Source organism: Staurois parvus, unplaced genomic scaffold, assembly GCF_062004578.1.
Source record: "Staurois parvus isolate SC_StPar_1 unplaced genomic scaffold, SC_StPar_1.0 ptg000613l, whole genome shotgun sequence".
Lineage (NCBI taxonomy): Eukaryota > Metazoa > Chordata > Amphibia > Anura > Ranidae > Staurois > Staurois parvus.
The window spans coordinates 1,253,528-1,267,853 of NW_028318409.1; the positions used below are offsets into that span (position 1 = coordinate 1,253,528).

The 14,326-nt window shown below is 48.2% G+C and overlaps 1 protein-coding gene across 1 annotated transcript in view; it reads right to left on the bottom strand.

Moving 5' to 3' along the window:
* The window catches only part of IBTK (inhibitor of Bruton tyrosine kinase), a 124,128-nt gene extending 123,478 nt beyond the window's left edge, over window positions 1-650 (bottom strand). The window contains exon 1 of the mRNA XM_089693094.1: window positions 507-650. The gene's annotated coding sequence lies outside the window, so the exon portion shown is untranslated. The remainder of the gene's footprint in view (window positions 1-506) is intronic.
* Between the last annotated feature and the right edge of the window lie 13,676 nt (window positions 651-14,326).

Sequence of the window (14,326 nt, forward strand, 5' to 3'; positions counted from 1 at the left end):
TTTTTTAAACGCAGAGTTCTATAGATTTCAATGGAGACGCTGCAGAAAAGCATGTAGTTTTGCGCTTTAATCTGCCTAGCAACAAGAAAAAAAAAGCAAAATGCAGCAAATATGCATAACGCACCGCAAAAACAGATCAAACACAAACCGCATAGGTGTGAACCTAGCCTAACAAGGGCCTGTCTGATTGGATATGGATTGACAGATCAGTTTAGGTTGGACTTAATATGACATAGTTTGTTAAATCTAAAGTTGATTGTACAGATTGTATTTATGGTGCTCCTTCTACAAACACATAAACTGATCTTCCTGGATCTTCCTCCCTTTCATCATCCTATATCTGTCCAGTGACAGCAGTCACCAGCCACCGCCTATGGGGTAGTATGGGAGATCCAGCTGAGCCCTATCCGCCCCTGATCGTGATGTGACACGGAGGCGGCGAGCAGCTGTCACCATACGTGTAGTAATGGCCGGCTGTGTACAGGAGAAGGTAGACAGGCTCTCACCGGTCGCTAGTTGAAGACAGAAGAGCTGGGGACACACAGGGACATTACACACATTACAATCTTCATGACAGCGACCGACCACCAGCCGGCTGGCTCTGCATTGACAACTCACTGGGAGTAAAACGCTACCCTATTGGTGGGAGAAGTTCACCGAGCCAGACAAAAAGTCCCACACCAATAGGAATACCCGAGGTCTGATAAACGTCTTCCTATTGGTTAAATAACTCACAACCTCGCTTGTGATTGGTAAGAAGCGACGTCAAACTTCAGCTTATTGCTTCCTGCAAACGCTGGCCATTTTCCAAGCGTGACGACGTACAACACGCCATCCTGGTTGACGTGTAGGGAGAGGCGGGGCTTTACTGCTTTACCAATCTAGGCGAACTTGTCAGTCAAACACCGCGCAGGTGTTTCCATGTCCTCTAGGTGGCGCGCGTATACCGACATTCTGAATTAGAACTGCAATGTTAGTATTGTCAGTAGTATCGAGGCGCCCTCTACAGGCAAATTGTGATTGCAGCAGCCTAGGTAGTCATTGAGATTATGTACACTGTATTGCCAAGAGTACGCACTTTAATGGTATCCCAGTCTTAGCCCGTAGGGCTCAATATTGAGTTGGCCACGCCCTTTGCAGCTATAACAGCTTCAACTCTTCTGGGAAGGCTGTCCACAAGGTTTAGCAGTGTGTCTATGGGAATGTTTGACCATTCTTCCAGAAGCGCATTTGTGAGGTCAGGCACTGATGTCGGATGAGAAGGCCTGGCTTGTGGTCTCCGCTCTAATTCATCACAAAGACGTTCTATGGGGTTGATGTCAGTATTCTGAGCAGGCCAGTCAAGTTCCTCCACCTCAAACTTGCTCATCCATGTATTTATGGACCTTGCTTTGTGCACTGGTGCGCAGTAATGTTGGAACAAGAAGCGGCCATCCCCAAACTGTTCCCACAAAGTTGGGAGCATGAAATTGTCCAAAATGTCTTGGTATGCTGATGCCTTAAGAATTCCTTCACTAGAACTAAGGGGCCAAGCCCAACCCCTGAAAAACCCCACACCATAATCCCCCCTCCACCAAACTTTACATTTGGCACAATGCAGTCAGGCAAGTACCGTTCTCCTGGCAGTCGCCAAACCCAGACACATCCGTCAGATTGCTAGGCAGAGAAGCGTGATTTGTCACTCCAGAGAACACGTCTCCACTGCTCTAGAGTCCAGTGGCAGCGTGCTTTACACCACTGTATCCGATGCTTTGCATTGCACTTGGTGATGTAAGGCTTGGATGCAGCTGCTCGGCCATGGAAACCCATTCCACGAAGCCCTCTACACATTGTTGTGCTAATCTGAAGGTCACATGAAGTTTGGAGGTCTTTAGCTATTGACTCTGCAGACAGTTGGTGACTTCTGCGCACTGTGCGCTTCAGCATTTGCTGGCCCCGCGCTCTCGTTTTACATGGCCTACCACTTTGTGGCTGCTGCTTGGTCCTGCCAACCACCCAGGCAGTGCACAACCTAAAATAAACAAGACGGTCAAGTGACCTGTGAATAAAAGAAAAGTAGAAAGGTATTTGGGTGCACTTTTTTATATTCAGTAATTGCTACTTTTATTTGTGAGAATTTTGTGAAAACTCAGTGTAGGGGAAAGAACTGTACAGCCCTTGCAGGATTACATATGGTAAAATCAATCAAATTCAAACACAACAACAACATACTAGTTTGGTTACACCATAGTAATAAGTGCATTATGTGAATATATATTACTGCAAGCATTTTATTATTATTTTAACTTGATTGTTAAAACGCGTTAACAGGTCCTGTATTCATGTCCTGGTGTTCTGTGTGTCCTATGGACCAATAAATACACACTATATTCATCTATCCTCCGGTGTGCGGCTGACCTTTCTTCCTATTGCATTGTGTGTGGTGGTGAGCCAGAGCCTGCACCTGTTGTGGATTGATTTGGATTGTTTGCCTGAGCTGTATACCTTTGTTCTTTGAACTTGAGCAAACACATTTGGTTTTCTAGATGTGAAGAACTAGCAATCCCAGCATGCCCATAGTGGAGCTTAATTTTGCTGACAAATGCTATTATTTTATGCATATAGATAATAAAATACTGCACTTGACTTTTTCAAACTTTACCAACAACATCAAACAGCACTGACATTTGGGATGAGTTTTGTGAACCTCTCTGTGATGGGAGATGTTCAGATGAGCTGCCCAAAACAAAGTTGCAGTGGTGGTGTTTGGGACTATGGACTTGGGCACACCTCCATCTGACAGTTTAGACTCAGGATTGAAATCTAAAACGCCAAGTTCAAAATGTCACATAATTCAAAATGTGTACCAGCATCAGTAGTAGGCACTGGCTCGGCAGACCCCTGTCAGTAACTAAAGGCACCAGGCTTACTATTCCCATTAGCTGCCTATGATTTTATTATTTGAATGAAGCTTGTAAGGGGTGTCAGGAGAGAAACTGAGTTTTCCTATTGCTTCTCCCCAAAAGAGCGGGCAAGGCACCATTCAATGTTTGACCTCTAGAGGTCTCTTAAGGAGAGGAGAGGTGAGGTAGAGGAGAGGAGGAGGGAGGAGAAGAGAGAGAGGTCAGCAGGGTGGTGTGGGTGTTTGGAAAGACATAAAAGGTTTCAGAAAAAAGGACTGCCTGGGGTCTTATGCTGACCATACACTAGGCGAAAAATTGTTCAAACTAATTTAGAAATAACAAACACTCGGTTGTTATTGGTTATGATGGCATATACATGTAGCACTACCCCCTAAGGACTCGCTGAGTTTTGGGTCCCCCTTAAGCCCTGCACAGACAGGCAACCTGCATTTTCCACACTTTGCACACTGGAGCCAAAGAACCGTCTTTGAGCTTGGTTTTGTAGTTTTATTTAGGGGTTAAACTTGGATGGAGTCTAGGGGTACATGGGATGCCCAAGGAACTTTAAACGTGAGGACAAATTCCTTAGCAACTATGTACAAAAATGCAGAAAGCAAGTCTTTCTTGAAGAGCACCAAATGCTCTTTGGTGTACCTCCTCAGACCCCAGATAATTCCTCCTCTTCACCCAGCTGCTTGAGGGTATCCCTGGGCAAGGGGGCTCAAAAGCTGTAGATTTAGAACAGTCCTGGATGAAGACTAGTTGGGTATTGCACCTGACCGCCCTTTCTCCTTATCTGGCCCAGGGGGTGTAGGAGTACTCACGCTGTCTTTCCCTGTTTGCTTGGTGGTATGGTAGCTGCCTTCAGGCATTATGCCTGGCTCCTTCCCTGATTCACAGACCGTCCTCCAAAGTAGAAGATGGGTCAGAGGAGATTCTCCCTTCTAGAATCCTGCCTGAAGGTGGGTATCACATACCTGGTGATGGAGGCCAATGGAGAGAGGGCTTCCCTTGCGACTAAGTACCAGACTCCCCTGAGAGTGGGACAGCGGGAGTCAGGCCAAAAGTTGCACAGGTCACCTGTAGGAGTGCTGGTTGGTGGTCCACTCAGAGGCACAGCTGGTGCACGGAGATAGGTCTGCAGAAAGGAGGCACCTGTGCATGGTATGCAAGCCCTTCCGGGATTTGGATGTTTACTGGATAGTTGGTTAAAGTCAAGGTCTGGTACCAGGTGGGAATCAGAGCAGATGTAGTCAGATGGGATAGCCAAGGTCATTCACAGTGGAGCGAGAGAGAGAGAGAGAGAGAGAGAGAGAGTGTCCGTAAGCCAAGCCGAGGTCAGATCAGGGGTAAATCAGAGTAGACAGGTCCAGGAAAAAGCTGAGTCGGTAACAGGAAATCACAAGTCAGAACACAGGAAACAGGAACAGGGCACGGGGAGCTAGAGATCATCCAGCAACCAGAGGAAGTGATAAGCCTCCTTATAAAGGCCGTCTGGCACCAGACTGAGGCTGATGTGTACTTCTGCGGCCATGTAGAGTATAGGAAGAAGTGCCAGATCTTCCAGAACTCCTGCCGTGGACAGGACCCTAACAGTGGGCTCCCTTCCCTGAGCCCCCTCCCAGTCTCCTCACTCCAGCCTTCCTCTCAGTCCATCTTCCACCCGACAAAGACACTGCTCTCACACACTGTGATACTCATGGGTTGTCCTGGTCGCCATGCCCAGCCTCCTGCCAGGGGATTGGCCAAGTTCCCTCAAGCATGCAGATCTGAGCCTCCTCCCTCCTCCAGATAGCACTCAGGTTTCTGGAGAGATGGGAGGTCTGCAGAAGCTTTGACCTTTAGAACCTCCCCAGCCTGTCCTGTGGTGAATTCCCGCTACACTCACAGGCTGATTCATCCCAGGCCGCTACTCAGCCTCTACCTAACAAAAACTGCCTAACTAACCTGGAGGGTGTTACATCCACTTTCTGGGAAAACATTGTCTGATAAGCATAAGCCGGTCAACATGGTCAACTGACCGAAAGAGACAAAAGGACATTGTGCAGGATTGTGACCCAGAATAAGAAAACAAGTGATGAAAAAGTGACTGCAGAGTTCTATCTCAGTCTTCACTGTACATGCTGTCATAACTTTTGATACTGTAGCTAGCAACAGGCAAATAATTTTGCAACTTCAGTCACAGAGGCAACAACTAAGCGAGCACCAACAATTTACCCTCTTTAAAGCTCAGTAAGCTCTGACATGACTTTGTATTACTAGCAGCACACGCAGTCAATGAGAAGAGTGAAGCTTCCCACCTGTTAGCTAGGTGTCTCATCACACAGTGGAAGCAAAAGAATGTTATATCACTTCTGCTTTCAATGCAAAACATGTCACTTTCACACCTGTAGTGGTTCCATTTTTTTTCTAACCCCTGTACATGATACATTATCGTGGCCAGTGAATTTATTCACCTAAAACTTGACTGGTAGCCAGCAAACTCTGAAAAGTTATGCAAGGCTAGGAACAATTTGTCTGCCACTATGGAGATTGTGGATCTGTCCAGTGCCAGCAGGCTTCCTAAATATTTATTGAATATTTAAAATATGAATGTAAATCTAGAAAACAGATATACAAAACATAGCTGATGTCTGGCAAAGAGCCAGCATCTTAATCACCATGGTTTACAAGATCATTTGAACATGTGTTGTCAACAAAGGCAATGCAAGACACTGAATCAATACAGAGTGTGACCAGTGCTTGTACATTCTATGCTACTTTTTAACTGCTTGTGTAGCAGTTTTGGGCCAATTTTTAAATAATAATAATAATATAAAAAAATATATAATTTACTCACAGATTTGTGGCCCTTTGCTTACATTCATTGTTGTCAACCACTGTTACATCATTTACAAAAACATTTCCATTAACAAAAAGGTTCCAGACAGTACTGATGTATGCCCATTTTATTCAAGCATCACAGCAATGAAATACAACTTTTCAGGCCTGATATGCCCTTTCTGAAGTGTAACTAGCAGTACCCCAGGAATGTTTTGCATGTTTATTTTGACAATAATTGGACCAATGGACTAACAGGCACCTGTTGAGCAGCACTTGAGTCTAATCAAAAGATGTACCATGATCAGTAATGGATGAGTGCATATGTTTCAGATCTATTAGTTTACTAACACAATATTTTAACACCAGTGTCTTGCCAATTTCCTGGCAATGGGAAATATAGTGAACACCCTCTTTAAATATTGACAAGCAACAGATATACAAAGACAACCTTCCAAGTATTATTTGGCATCCCCAGAAAAAAAAGACAAGACATTAAAGCGGAGTTCCACTCACCCTGTCAAAAAATAAATGTCAGCAGCTACAAAAACTGTAGCTGCTGACTTTTAAAAAACAGCCACTTACCTGTCCCTCAGTCCCGCAGTGTGTCCCCTGCATCCCTTTTCACCGGCCGTCCTGTATTCCAGGAGACCAGCATCTTCAGTGTGGGCACCCAGCTGTGACAGCTTGCGGCTTCACAGCCAGGTACCCACTGCGCATGTGCAAGTAGCGCTGCACTTTATGAATGGTCCTGTAGTCTTCTGGGACCTGTCACGTGTCCCAAAAGACTACAGGGAGGGAGGACACCTTCCACTTCTGATCGCCTAGGCAATCGGACCAGAAGAAGGAGCGGGTACCTGTCAAATTCAGGTACCCGCCCCCCAAAGGTGCCAATCCTTAGAGGGGAGCGGGGGAGCAGTCCTTAAAGCGGACCTTCCCCTTTTGGGTGGAGCTCCGCTTTAATTCAGAATTGATTAAATAAACTTTTCTTTGCTTCCCGTGTATAGTATTTTTGCTTAAAAATTGGAATACCCAATTGCCATTTATGCACATGTAGATCAAGAATTTGGAAGGTGGCATCACTAAGCAACACCCAAATTATTACCACACTCGTGCTCTTTGGTTTTTAAAGCTAGGCTATATTATGCTGAAAAAAGCTGAGCAGGGCAAGGACGGGAGTCAGAGGAATGGTAGATTTGGAACCCATCACCAGCTCTGTTTGAAGAGCTACAGTTGGTGGTGTGCATGCGTCATAGTCATTGCCACTTAGCATCAGAAGTAAAGTTTATCCAATGTAAAAGAAAGTGGGAAAGTAGAGTTTCAAAGGACAGATGTGCAGAGTTAACTTCAATATGTCTTAGAATTGCCCTATGTGCTTTCATATTTTCAAAAGTACCTGTTGAAAGGGTGGCATTTTGAAGCTCGTGTTAGTTCATGAGACAAGGAGGTGAGAAATGGGCATTTCTGGATCAGAAACATAATCAGGCCCCAACGAGACATTGTTGCACACCTTGTTCCTATGCCATTGCCCTTAAAGTATGTCTGGGAATATTTTAATGGTCCTAAACCTGCTGCAGCACTACGATAGGGCACCTAGTGATGCCTGTCAATCAGATGCACTGCTAGTAAAAATCTAGACATGTAGCATCAATCTAAAAATGTCCACTGAGGTCTAATGTTGTGTTCAACGTGCCATTATATCACAGTGGATAACTTTACCTGCAGCAGAAGTGTGGGTGAAATCCACAATTAAAGTTCATAATCTTGATGAAACCGCATGGGTGAACACTTGGGGGGTCTAGTTAGAAAGATTTTCTAATAATATTCAGTTTGGAAAATGTGGGAATTGTGGGTAAAAGTTTTGTGAATCTTGGGTGAAAATGTTTATAAATAGACCCCTTTCTATTACTTTACTTACAAGTCAGAAGCAGAGGTCCAATTTTCTATTGTACGAGAAAACTCCTTTTGCATTCAAAGCTTTTACAGTTACAAACAGAGCATACATCATTCTGTCAGCTTTATGGAGTTACTCTTTGTACAGGCATTTGTGAAACATAACAATAAGCAGATGCCATATTAAATATTCTCATAAAGTCCCTGTGTTAAATTCCAGAACAGCTAACCATGAATCAATAAAATGTTCAGCTTTATGATTAGTTTTCTTTCCCTCTGTGGTATAGGATTGCTTTTTGGCTATAAGAAATAGATTGTCATAAACTATTAAGAACTTGGCTAGTGTATTTCATGAAAGTAATTTAAAGCAAGTAACCTGTTTGTGACATGCACAAATTAATATTCAGGTGTACCAACCTGCAAAGTGGCAACTGCTTTACCAGTCAGCCATGCCATTGAAAGGTGTTATAAATCAGACGCTTACACAGGACATTTTAGCATTGCCCCAATGTGGCCCAAGCCTAACTCCAAGGGTGTTCGTACCCACTGTGGACATTTGACACCCATGTTGAACAAGCAGAAAAAGAGAAATCTGCTCTTTTGACCTTTGGTACAGAGTGCCCCTAGCAGCACTCTTTCAAATTCTCAGCTTTGCTTACTCTCTGCATTGGAAAAGGTTCCCTGGGTACCTGTGACATACCAAGTTTTTTGAAGGCATCTGTAAAAACTAGACAACAAAACCCACTCAATGCACCAGCCTATAGTTTGTTTGCAAATGTGGGCAGTTGAGGCTGAATTTGTTGTCATTTGCAACATTTATAATCAATGGGTAGATATAAGAAAAGTTTTATATATAAATCAAGTAAATCTGTGATAGGAGAATGGGTGGCCTGATATCACCCAAGATCAGATGACACAATCCAAAGCTTGGTCAAAGATCTGGCTGTATGTTTCTAGCTAAGAGGGCAAAATTAAGCAATTGTGACGCTAGAAGGGTTCATTGCCATACATTTGTGACAATCTGCCCCTTTTTCAACCAAGTGTCAGAGTGTCCATATTGGGCCTATGTATAGTCAGCCCACCAGCCTCAGAGGCCATTTGCACCATAACAACCAATGATAATGTATAGGCAAACAACGCTGCACAGGCCAGCTGTAGTCAATGGCTCTGTTCAGTCTGCCACCACCATCATGGTGTCAGGAATGGATTCACCACTGGTAGTGGGACTCACCTGCCATGTGGGATGCAGTACCAGGGCTGGCCAGCGGGTGCTCTCAGCAGCCAGAAGCTCACTCTGCAGTCAAGCCATCACCTGAGGCTGATTGCAGGAGGTGTATTTAAGGAATGGCCAGGCCTGCAGTCAGTGCCTTGGTGTATTGTTCCCATGAGCCCCTGTACCTGCTTCCTGTCTGCTTTCTGCCTGATCCTGACTCTGCTTGAACGCTGCCTGCACCAACCTCGGCTACTCCTTACCAATCTTCTGCCTACTCCTTGTACCTTGTCTGCCTGTTAGCTACCGACCCGGCCCGCCTGACTACGTTGTGTTCCATATTTATACATATATATATCAGTTAAGGGTTTGTTGCACCTGGTTGTACGTATTTGTGTTAGTTTTGGGTTTTGGTTTGTTTGCACTGCGTTTATGTTTGTGTTGCCTTTAATAAATTATATTGTTTTACACGCCATACCTGAAGTCTGTGTTTCCCTGTGTCGGTCCACACACCTCTGGTCATACCTGGAGCCCTGACACATGGCAACTGGGAGGGGGAAAAAACACTGATGGTCACATTGATGGCAGAACGAGAGCTGCACCTTTCCAATTTAATCTGCAGAACTGATCTGTTGGTTTGACATCTCAGTCCGTCACAGTGTAAGAGATGTGAGGGGTCATGGAGGTGGGAGAGTCTCTGGCTCAAAGTGGGTGCCTCTCCTGTCTCTGCCCCAGCCCAGCCCTTGGCACTTATTTAATTGTGTGTGTTATGATCCGCCAGGCGGAGCCTTCCGGCTGCCAACTGATAGACCAACCCAGAGCGTGGGGTCTAAGCCCGGGCTGTGCCTTCACCAGGGCCCCTGATGGTGGGGATGGACTTGAAACAGTCCCGGGCCAGGTCACGACCTCTGGGCGGGCCCACCAGCGGCTGGGAAGGCCTCCGGGGATGCGTGTAGGTACCGGGAGAGCCAGATATGAGGCGGATGACGGCCCCAGCAGGGTGGCACGGATAGTGGTTCCGTGGGGGGTAAGCGGGGTACCAAATCAGCGGGCAAGGAGTAGTCAGGTCACATGCAGGGTCAGCCAGGTAAATCAGTCCGTAGAATAGTCAGGATATCCGAGTCAAAACGCAGGAGCAGGCAGAGTAGTCAGGACAAGCCGGGTCAAACACAGGGGCAGGCAGCGTAGTCAGGGTCGAAAACAGGGTCACAGAACAGGAGCAGGTATCCAGGATCACATAAGACCTTGCGGCAATGGGTGACAGTGCAGGGCATCTTTAAATAGTGCGCCCTGCACTGTCATTGGCTGGCTGGGACGCGCCCCCGGCTGTCATTGGACGCCTGAGGCGCGCCCTCGACTCTCTACTGCGCATGCGCGGCGTCCTGTCAGCCGCGGCTCGCCGCCAGTGCGCATGCGCGGGGGGACGGCGCCGTGATGCAGGATTCCGGCGCCGTGATCCCTGACACTGCCCCCCCCCAATGGGCACCCTCCGGGAGCCCCACTGATCTCTCCACCGCGGGTGTCCACGAAAAAATTCCCGGATGAGCCGGGGAGCGTGAATGTTCTGGGCGGGTTCCCATGAGTTCTCCTCAGGGCCATAACCCTTCCATTTTATCAGGAACTGGGTCTGGTTCCCCCTCCGTCGGCAACTGAGGATAGTCTCCACTTCGTATTCCTCCTGGTCATCTACGGAGATTGCCTCGGGAGGTCTGGACTCACGGTCCGGGAAAGGATCCGGTCTGGACGGCTTCAGGAGAGACACATGGAACACAGGATGTACCCTGAAGGTCTGCGGAAGCTCAAGCTCGTAGGCCACCTTGTTGACTACACGCTTTACCGGAAATGGGCCAATGTACTTGGGTCCCAGCTTCCTCGAAGGATGCAGCATCTTCAAGTTGGTCGTTGACAGCCATACCCGATCCCCTGGTTGAAGCAGTAATTCTCCTCTTCTTTTCCTGTCGAACGCCCTCTTACTGTCCCCTTGGGCTTTGGCGATGGCTTCCTGAATTGTCTTGTTATTGACAGAGAAGAAGTTTAAGACGTCCTGAGATGCCGGTACCGGGTTTTCAGGCATCAGGTCAGGGAGAAATGTGGGATGATACCCGTAATTGGCGAAGAACGGGGATTGCCCCGTTGCAGAGTGACTCGAGTTGTTGTACGCGAATTCTGCGGACGGCAACAACGTCAACCAGTCATCCTGAAGGTAGGTCGTGTAACATCGCAGGTATTGTTCCAGCGTTTGGTTGGTCCTCTCGGTTTGGCCGTTGGTCTGTGGGTGGTAGGCGGATGAAAGCGACAGCTTGATTCCTAGTGCTTTACACAAGGAGTTCCAGAACCTGGAGGTGAATTGGACTCCCCGATCTGACACTATATCTTCGGGGACCCCATGAAGCCTGACTACTTCCTTAATGAAGATCCGTGCCGTTTCAGGTGCCGATGGGGTTTTCTCCAGGGGTATAAAATGTGCCATCTTTGAGAAGCGGTCCACGACCACCATTATTGCTGTGTAGCCTTGGGATGGTGGGAGTTCGACCACAAAGTCCATGGCAATCATTTGCCAGGCCCGCTTGGGTATTGGTAATGGACGTAACAATCCCCATGCCCGGCTCCTGGAGGGCTTGTTCCTTTGACAGGTGGAGCAGGTCTGGACGTAACGCTCGCAGTCCTTATTCATGTTCGGCCACCAGAACGAGCGCCGTAGTAGTTCCAGAGTTTTCGCAACCCCGAAGTGACCTGCCATTCGATGGTCGTGGCAGTGCCCTAGGACCAGGGTTCGCACCTCTTCTGGGACCATGATCCGGTCTTCCTTCCAAAACAGCCCGCCGTGGTTCAGGAGGGGTGACCCCGACGGAACTGGTAGTCCTGTAGAAGCGTCGAGGAGTCTGGAACGAAGTTCTGTTTGTAGAGCAAGGAAACTTCCGGAAGGTAAGATGGTGTCAGGTGCCACTGTGTCATCGGGGTCCTCAAACATGCGGGACAGAGCGTCTGGTTTTGTGTTCTTAGTACCGGGTCGGTACGTAATATGGAGAGTGAATCGCGAGAAGAAAAGAGCCCATCTTGCCTGGCGAGGTCTCAGTCGTTTCGCTGTTCTTAAATATTCCAGGTTCTTGTGATCTGTGAAGACTAGGATTGGGTGTGTGGCTCCTTCCAGTAAGTACCTCCATTCTTCTAGAGCGGATTTGATGGCCAGGAGCTCCCGATCTCCAATGTCATAGTTACGTTCAGCCGGCGTCAACTTCCTGGAGAAGAACGCCACGGGGTGCAGTAGTTCCTTGGTTCCATTTCTTTGGGACAGAACCGCTCCTACCGCGTTCTCAGAGGCATCCACTTCCAAGACATATGGGAGGGAAGTATCCGGATGGCAGAGGATGGGCGCAGACGTGAATAATTTTTTGAGCTTCTCGAATGCCGTCTGGGCTTCGGAAGTCCACTTAAAACGGACCCCTTGTTTCGTCAGTTACGTGATCGGGGAGACCAGACCGGAGAAGTTCCTAACAAACTTTCTATAAAAATTGGAAAAGCCGATGAAACGCTGTACCCCCTTTTTGTCGGCGGGTATTGGCCAATCTAAGATCGCCGTGACTTTCTGGGGATCCATCGCGACCCCCGCGGAAGAGAGAACCAGTCCCAAGAACGTGATTTCGCGCTGTTCGAAACAGCACTTTTCTGCCTTGGCGTATAGCCCGTGTTGACGCAACCGTTCTAATACCCGTACTACGTGACGTCGATGAACCTCCAGTGAAGGGGAGAAAATTAGGATGTCATCCAAATAAACTACTACAAAGACATCGAGGAAATCACGAAAAACATCGTTGATGAAATGCTGGAAGGTTGCCGGTGCATTACAGAGCCCGAATGGCATCACTAGATATTCGTAGTGACCGAATCTCGTACGGAAGGCCGTCTTCCACTCATCCCCCTCCCTGATACGGACAAGGTTATAGGCCCCCCGCAGGTCTAGTTTAGTGAATATCATTGCCGATTTTAATCTCTGGAGGAGCTCGGGGACTAACGGTAAGGGATAACGGTTCTTTACCGTTATCTTGTTTAGATCACGGTAGTCTATGCAGGGCCGTAACGATTTGTCCTTCTTCTCTACGAAGAACAGCCCGGCCCCGGCTGGGGATGTGGAAGGACGAATAAACCCCTTCCGCAGGTTCTCGTCAATATATTCCCTCAGTACACCCGATTCCGTTTCTGACAAGGGAAAGATCCGGCCGAACGAGATCTCAGATCCGGGTAGGAGGTCTATAGGACAATCGTAAGAACGGTGTGGGGGAAGAACGTCAGCCCCTCGCTTACTGAAAACGTCCAAGAAGTCATGGTAGGCCGGGGGAATAGTCTGGGATAGATTGGCATCACCGTCCAAGCACAGGAGGAACCGGGGACCCACGGATCCCGTGACCTGGCAGTGATTCAAACAGTAGGGTGACCTAAATTGAATCGTCCCCCTTTCCCAGTCAACCTGGGGGTTATGGGCCCGCAGCCAAGGGAGCCCCAGAATGACTGGAAATAGGGGTGATGCGATGGCATCCAAACGGAGGAACTCCTGGTGATGGTCTGCTATTGTGGTAAAAATGGGTGGTGTCTCCTGGTCCACCACCCCTGATTTTATACTGGAGCCGTCTGCCAAGAAGATGTTGAACCCCCTTTCTTTGGTCTGCAGTGGTATTTTTTGCCGGTGGGCAAAAGTCAGGTCGACAAAGCAACTACAAGCTCCAGAGTCAACGATTGCGGTCACCGATAGTGTTCTTCCCGGGAGCTGCAAAGACACAGGTATGGCCAGGTAATTGGACTGATCATCCCTTCCTGCGGGTAAGGTAAAAGAAAAGGAAGCGGACTTACTCATCTTTGCAGGACAGGAGCGCACCTGGTGACCAGCTTCCCCGCAGTACAGGCATAGGTTCAGCGATCGTCTCCTTTGACGTTCCTCGACCGACAAGTGGGAACGGGCCAGTCCCAGCTGCATGGGTTCCGGGTTGTCCCCCGATTCCGTGCCTCGGGGATGGTTCCCTGGGGTTGGAGCTGTGTCTCTCGGTGGGATCCATGCCACCCTTTGACCCTGGCTGCTCCTTTCCAGCCGACGTTCCCTTAACCTACGGTCAATCTGGATGGCCAACTCAATCAGTCTTTCCAGGGAGTCTGGTAGGCCTACTCGTGCTAGTTCGTCCTTGAGAGGCTCAGACAGCCCGATGCGGAACTGGTGACATAAGGCCGCATCGTTCCATCTGGTGTCTCCCATGCATCGCCTAAAGTCGGACGCGTATTCTTCGGCTGCCCGGCGGCCTTGCCGCAGAGAGTATAGGGTAGCCTCTGCGGAGGCAGCCCGCTGAGGGTCGTCATACAATACTGCCATGGCCTGAAAGAACTTGGTCACGGAGTCAAGCTGGGGGTCACGCCTCTCCATCAGACGGTGAGCCCAATCCTGGGGCTCATCCTGAAGGAGAGAGACTATAAACCCCACCCTGACGGTCTCGGAGGAGAATGTGCGGGGCTGCAAGTCAAAATATAGTGTGCAAGC